Source organism: Solanum verrucosum, unplaced genomic scaffold (assembly GCF_900185275.1).
Source record: "Solanum verrucosum unplaced genomic scaffold, falcon-dt-bn FXZP01000216.1, whole genome shotgun sequence".
Taxonomy (NCBI): domain Eukaryota; kingdom Viridiplantae; phylum Streptophyta; class Magnoliopsida; order Solanales; family Solanaceae; genus Solanum; species Solanum verrucosum.
Genome location: NW_026020037.1, coordinates 153,325 through 161,220, shown reverse-complemented (window position 1 = coordinate 161,220; position 7,896 = coordinate 153,325).

The window sequence follows — 7,896 nt, the reverse complement described above, 5'->3', positions numbered from 1 at the left end:
GGCGGTTTGGCGTTGCTTGGCTCTCATGGCCATCTCTTGTGCAATGATCATGCCCAAATTTATGCGCTTCCCCGAAATGATGGAACCAAGACAAGCCTCTTTTGTGTGGCGGAGGATAGACTTATTTTGAGATAGCATAATGGTGTTGCTGATGAAGCCAAACCAGTACCTCGATGCCACATTCAGGTCATTCTTCTGAATTTGCACTTCAGCTTCGACCCACCTAGGAGTACTATCAGACAACAGAGGAGCCAACCATGCTTTCATAGTCTCCAAGGACTTTGTCTTGATCATGTATTGGTAATTATCAGCAATGTTGGCAGTGCATTCCAACACAACATTTATGTTGTCACACTTCACCTTCTTCCCCCTGACAACTACATAGTCAACCGGTTTGAAGGTTGCAGCCTTCCTCTTTCCTTGGGGCACTAGAGCTCCGTAAGTGGTGTAAACTCTCAGACCCAATTAGGAATGTAAGGGCAACGGGGTTTAGTGAATATCTGGAACTTGTGGGACTTTTATGTGCTCCAGATCTCTGGGTATCTGTCTATCACTCCGTCTATAGACAACCTCTTCTCCTCAATGATGGTCCTTAGTCCCTCAGCCTTTAGTCTATTCATAGACCGGGGAGGAGGACCCTATGCAGGTGGTGTTGGGACCACAGCCTGATCTGGAATGAAGGGGAGTAGTGGCCTGGGGTTCCCTGATCCTAGACGGATCATTCAACCTTTTGGAGAGCATTTCAACTCTCCGAGATAGCATTAGGTGATCATCCTCAGGCTCAGAAATGGTAGCCTGAGGATCCTGGTGCTCACCCTCAATTTCAAAAGTGGTGAGCTGACTGGCGTATACTCATTCGCTGTCGGAGCTGACCTCCAGTGACTCAGGAGCTGGTGCTTTTCCTTTCTCTTTACCATTCCCACCTGTGGTAGGAAGTTTTATGGCCTTTTCTTTGGATACAGATGCATCCTCGTTGATAGTTATTCCCTTTGCCCTCTTATAGGGCAGCATGTCTCTACCTGCTACTTTTGGTCTAGCCATATCTGCAATACACAACAAAAAGCGTTAGAATTAATTCAAGAAAAGTGTAGAATCGTATTGGGTCTAGTCGGGTGAAGTCTGAGTAACCCAAATTGTGATATAGGCTCAAAAGGACTAACTAGTGATAATATCTAAAAAGGCTAAAATTTACAGGACAAGTCAAAGAAAGCCTATTATCATATGTTAAACACAGCAGTGCTTTTATTTCGCTTCAATAACATGTAGAAAAAGTTCTAGACTAGGATACACAACATGGAATAAACAAATTCTCACTACACATGGCACATGCTCGACTCAGGTGAGATTTCTAGCCATAAATACCTTCAACTCATGCATAAGTTCATTTTAAGCTTAATTTGCATTTTAGAGTCACATACAAGATCCCAAAGGTGTCTAAACATATTTCCTTTCATGCTTTTAAATTTTTTTCCCATTTTTTTAGTTTTGCAGCCTCAACACAAACACTATGACTTAACAAACATGTTGACAAAATTTAACCTTAAGACGGTCGTTATCCATCCATCATAGGTCAATGCGACTCAACTACAACGACATACTCAATCCTACTAAGAAAATCTTTTTGTGTGTGTTTTATACGATTCAAATAGACTTTTCTTGGTCAAATAACCAAAAACAAACTCCAAATATCCCAAAACAATTGACAATAACAAAATAATAACAAAACAAGCCATTATGTACATAGGATAAGAACTCACACCCCACCCCTCACTTAAATGCAAAGCATTGCCCTGGTGCTTCAATACAATCTCAATATCAAAGCAAAGGTAAGGTGGAAAACTCCCTGATCAATCCTCCATTTCGGTATCGACTCCAGCATCCTCAATGGCCAGAACTAGGTCCACATTCTCATCCAAATCTAAATCCACGTCAGAAGCAGTACCGAGCATGTCCTCATCGGTGAGCACATCACCATCAATGGGCTCAAGAAACTCAGACCCTCTACCGAGGACTTCTTTAGCATGACCATTAAGTATGTATTTGGATTCCACCTCATAAAGTTGCTCTAGTGTAGACGCTCGACAGCCATTCCTATAGCGCACTATTTATAGCCTGTACATGTGGGCCATAATCATCTCATCCGCTAATATCTCTCCACGGTCGTGAGGGTAGGACCATAGGTAGTGTTTGGCCCCTTTGTCTTTGTTACATCTGCGGGCATAGCAAAGAGCGGGGTCATGTAATCTAGGCTCTCCTCAGGCACCTTTGTAGACCTTCACATAACGATTATTAAACCCCCAAAAGCATATCTTCTCCCTTTCTTTACTCTCACCTTCCTCATGGAAGATTTCAGCACTGCTTCAATATTAACTTCGGTATTAATCACCAGGGCATAAATCAGGCACATTCTGTAACAAGTGATGTCGATGTAATGCAACTTGGGGATGAGTCAATTCATCACAACCTTTAACCATACACGTACCTCTGAGTCATCTGAGCATATGAGAGAGATTGGTGGAATTGCTAGGTGATGTGCTTTGTCCATCTAGCCATCGATTGTGGACCGCATAGAGTATGGTGGATGGCATGATATGGTGGACAAATATTCAATCCCGTTAGCACAAGGGGGTCAATGACAGTCGTACCTAGGAGTCCATTCAATGTTGATGATATTAGGGTGACATTTGTGTCTCTCACATGAACACTATACGATTGAGTTTACGCTGCCCAATTTGCGTAGAACTCCCAAACTATGTGCAAGTTGCACTCGGTTGGTTCGGCAAAGATGAACTCCATACGGAGCTCTTGAAATCGCCGCATCATCTGGGAAGTCTCTAGCCAAGTTGTTGTGCTCGATGCACATATTCGAGAAGTACTTTACCTTGGTGTGCTTTTTTACCAAGTTTTTCCTTCTTTGAAAACTGCTTTCAAGACGAATCGGTGAGTATGTCCATAAGGGACCGCCGGTGTGGGAGGGATATTTCCACCACTTTTAACCCATTTCCTATGGAATGAAGAAGACATCTTTTTTCTCATTTTTTGAGTTCCATACATTGTTACATGCCAATAGTTAAGCAATTATCATCCCCAAAACAACCAAGAGGTGTGGGTGAACAAGAGGCCACCCCACACTTACTCTTGTACACATCAATCATCATTAAACAAGGTATTCATGCTAATAATATACAAACCAAAGTAGCACAAGGCCTACACTTCAAACCTAGCTTATTGATTCTACTCAAGAATTCAGATAATCCAACCCTTCATTTTTTTAAAATATCCATAAAATTACTTATTGAAGTCCTCATTCTAATTAACTCATGAACGGTGTTATTGTGTTACTCAAGAATTTGCACAACACAAAGAAAATATGGCACAATCATATGAATCACAATTTACCAATGAATCCCACTCCAATGCCCCCAACAATTGAGTTATGTATAAATATATTCAAGGGCACCATATGCTAGATTTAACAACTTACTCCCCCCCCCAAAGAAAATCACACACAAATACAAGTAGATTCAAGAAATTTTTTGAAATTCTCATACCCACATGTTAATCACCACAAAACCTTGTCAAAAAGTAGAAAAACTAGTGAGACACATACTTTGAAGGTTTAAGAAGATGAAACAACAAAACTTTGTTGATGAAATCACCTCCGCTTTAGGGATTGAAGGCAAGAAATTTGTTAGGGTTGGAGGAGAGGGGTGAAAATCAGAAGGATTTGGGGAGAGAGCAAGGGAAATGTTTTTAAGGAATGGGAAATTGGGGGAAAATTGGGGGTTAAGAAGGGAGATGGATCGGGTATTATGAGGGCAGTACGTGTAAGACTCATCTTTTTAATGAAAATCACAAAACATACCTGAAGTCCGCGACGCGCTCTTGTTACAGAGTTCTCTGTTTCTAGCGGAGAATTAATTCCTAGTGAAATGAAACAATCCTATTCAGGTCCGCGATGCGGAGTGGATACGGACTCCTCTATTACGACGTGGAAATTAATTCCTGTTAAAGTTTAAAATTCACCTTAAGTCTGTGACACGCTCATGTTATAGAGTTCACTGTTTTCACCTCTACTCCCCCCCCCCCTTTTCGAGTTCAAGCAGGTACTTACCCAACTTCTTCAATTATACTTCCCAAGTACTCAATTCTCCCTGCAACTCATTAACACACAAAAATTAGAAATAAGATGGGTTGCCTCTCATCCAGTACCATAGTTTTGGTTGTGGCTCGACTATTCTTTTTGTGTTTTCATTTAATTACTTTTTTTGTTTTTTCGTATAGCTCCTAACTATTACAATCAACCAAATATTTATATTAAGTCCTAAAAATCAAAATTAAGCAAACAAAATAGAATACCTATCTAATTCACAAGGCTATGGGTTGCCTCTTGTGTAGCGCCTGGTTTAATGTCGCGGCTCAACCCAGCTCATTGATTACTCATCAGTCAAGTTGAGTGTTTCTTGATCTTGATTCACATCATTCTTGAAGTAATGCTTGATATGCTGCCCTTTCACTAAAGTTGTGGAGCTCTTGTATTTGTTCCTTAGCTCCACTGCACCATGTTGTGTCATCGTCACCACTTTGAATGGTCCGCTCAACTTAGACTTTAGTTTTCTGAGGAACAACTTCAGTCAAAAGTTGAATAGCAGGACTTGGTGTCCCGGGTGAAAAATGTGAGGGGGGATATGCTTGTCATGCCACTTCTTCATGTTCTCCTTATAGAGCTTGGCATTTTCATATGTGTGGAGCCTAAATTCCTCAAGTTCATGCAGTTGTCCTATCCTCTTCTTACCATATAATTCAGGATCAAGATTCAACTTTTTGATCGCCCAAGCTTGGTGTTCTAACTCTACTAGAAGATGGAAAGTCTTACCAAAAACCATGTGATAGCTAGGGAGAAGTCTCTATTGGTGTCTTGTAGGACGTTATGTATGCCCACAGTGCATCATCAAGCTTCTCAAATTTTTCGCTACATATTCAGTCTTTTGCAGAATCTACTTACCGCTCGATTTGATACCTCTACTTGGCCACTAGTCTATGGGTGGTATGTTGTATCCACCTGAAACGACCCCAAAAAAATATGCCCGAAAATGTGCTTCGAAAACACCTATAATTGTAATTTCCGTAAATCTCAAAATTTATGCATGATTTCAGAAATTCCACTTCATATTTTTATTCATGGGGTCAAATTGAGTGGGAAATGGGTCTAACTCGAATTTTAGAGAAACCGTATCAAAATTCAAAAATCGCAAAAAAAATGTGATTTGGAGGGTCAACTTTAAAGGGGAATATCTCTTAGCACACAAGAAACTGGAAGGGCCACAACCTGTTAAATTAAAGCTCTTTGAGTTAGCTTTCCAACGCACTTGGTTTCACCTCATTCCAAGTTAGGATGAGGAAGTTATGACCATTTTCGTAAAACTTATCTGTGCAGATTTGCAATTTCTAGTGAGCTATTTTTTTGAGGCGGGTTGGGGACGTTTTTTTATAAAAAGGGGATATGTCCCATACTTAGTCGTTTTTTTTAACTTCAAAAACACTCTCTAAGCCCTCTCCAAAATTCCACCAAGATCCTCAACCAAATTCAAACATCTCAAGCTCTAATTCCGGATTCAAGATTCAAGACTCAATCTCAAGCTTCAATTCTCCATTCCAATCTTCATGAAGGATTCTCCAAAGTTGAGGTATGTGGGTTTGATTGTGGAAACCTTCCTTTCCACAAGTCCAACCATTTATCCTCTATTTCTACTTCAAGTTTATGGGTCCTTATGGTTATTTATGAACTCTTGAAGTATGGAATTCCTACTACACACCCTATTATGGTCTATTTTGCATATTATCATGAAATGGAATTATTATGTAATGTTTATGGTTTTCATGCTTCCATGATCAAATTATGAAGGTTGATATATATATATATATATATATATATATATATATATATGTATGTATGTTGTTGGTGGGCTGATTTATATGGATTTTGGAATTGGTTGGACTTAGTACTCTTGAAATACATGATTTTATTTACATGAACAGTAGCCCACCATGTGTTTGATAAAATGTCCATTTATAGAATTCTTAGAAAATGGAAGGTCCAATGTACGTCCTATGAGTCGGATGGTTATATAATTACTGAAATGATGATGAAATGGACACATGTATATGATTTTCTCTATATAAGTGTTGTGAGTCAACCAAGCCTAGCTCGGGGGGTTGTAGGCTCGGGTAATCGTATCGAGGGGTTGGTACCTTGGTTGCCTAGTACGGGGGGTAGTAGGCCTGTATAACCATATCGAGGGGTTTGTACCTTGGTCCCTAGATCGGGGGGTGGTAGGCCCGTATAACCATATCGAGGGGTTTGTACCTCTTTCGCCTCTCCAAGGGGGTGGTAGGCCTTGGAAATACTATATTGATGGTCACTCGCCATACATTTACTACGCCCCACTAAATATGATTTTTATGTAAGCATCATTATACATATCATCTCATTAATATGCTATCTATCGGGTATGATTATGCATTTTGCCTATGATGTCCATCTATTGTTGCATTGCATTGCATCCCATATACTTAGTACATTCAAACGTACTAATGCCTACTCTATGCCTACATGATGTCACCATGTAGGAACCGGAGCATCGCTTGACCATCCTCCTCCGCGTGGCTAATACGATTTTCTATCGAGGTTATTGGTGAGTCCTTCATTCCGGGGACGTTGCTTATGATCTCTTGCTATGTATAAGACTTTTCCTTTTAGTTATGTATTGACTATGAGGGTGAGCTCGGTAGTTTGTCTTGGCCCCCGCTAAGTACCCATGTTTAGAGGTGGTGTTGGACAAGTTGTGTATTATGCTTGAGCTTGACTCATCTATGGTATTTATGTATCATTTCTTTTTTTTTCTCTTGCTCCCTTAGTCCCGATTTCCCCCTTGATTATGCTTATCGCTTATGGTCATTTTAATTGCTACCGCGACCAAGGATGTGTAATGACACGCTATGAGGTTTGTTTGGGGTTCCTTCGGGTTCCCCATTCGCCGGTCACGTCTAGGCCCTAGGCTTGGGTCGTGACACCACCTTATGATGAATACCATATTTATCCGAGATTTCTCACCAAATGGTTTATGAAATTCTTCCCGCCATCACTACTTATTGCTCTTGGAGTCCTGAACTTGCTGAATATGTGATTTCTTATGAACCAAATTACAACCTTGGCATCATTGGTAGAAAGACCTACAACCTCAACCCATTTGGTTTTCCATTCCCTTTCTATCTTTGATTTCCAGATCGAATTCTCGGAGTATAAACATCCACCTATTGAGTCTTAGTTTACCATCCTTCTTGTTGAATAGGTACTTGATAGAAGCATGGTCAGTATAAACAATAACCTTAGTAGCTACCAAATATGATCTGAACTTGTTGAAGACGAATACTAAAGCAAGCATCTCCTTCTATGTCACTGTATAGTTTGCCTTACATTACATCATTCTTGAGCTCTTTCGAGACTCGTCTCTAGTGTGACTATATTACATCCACTTCATATCTAGTCACTTTTGTGTCTTTTTCTCGTGTTTTCCAACCTACAAACACTTATCGTATTGGTTACTCGAAATGCATAAACGCAACTCAATTACTATTGACACCATGGGAATTTGTCGTCAAACTTAGCTAAAGTATGAGTTTCCTTTGGCTTTTATGCATATAAATATGCCTAAGATCACCGTACTTTGTAGATGTGTCTTTGTAGGAATGACACAAGTGGTGAAACCAGAATTTTGTTATGGGTGTTCAAGATTTAATATGTATGTATGAAAAATAATTTTTTGACCTATATGCTTTGTAGTTTGTATAGTTTTTCAATGAAAGATGTATGACTGACCACTCAGAATTGTATAT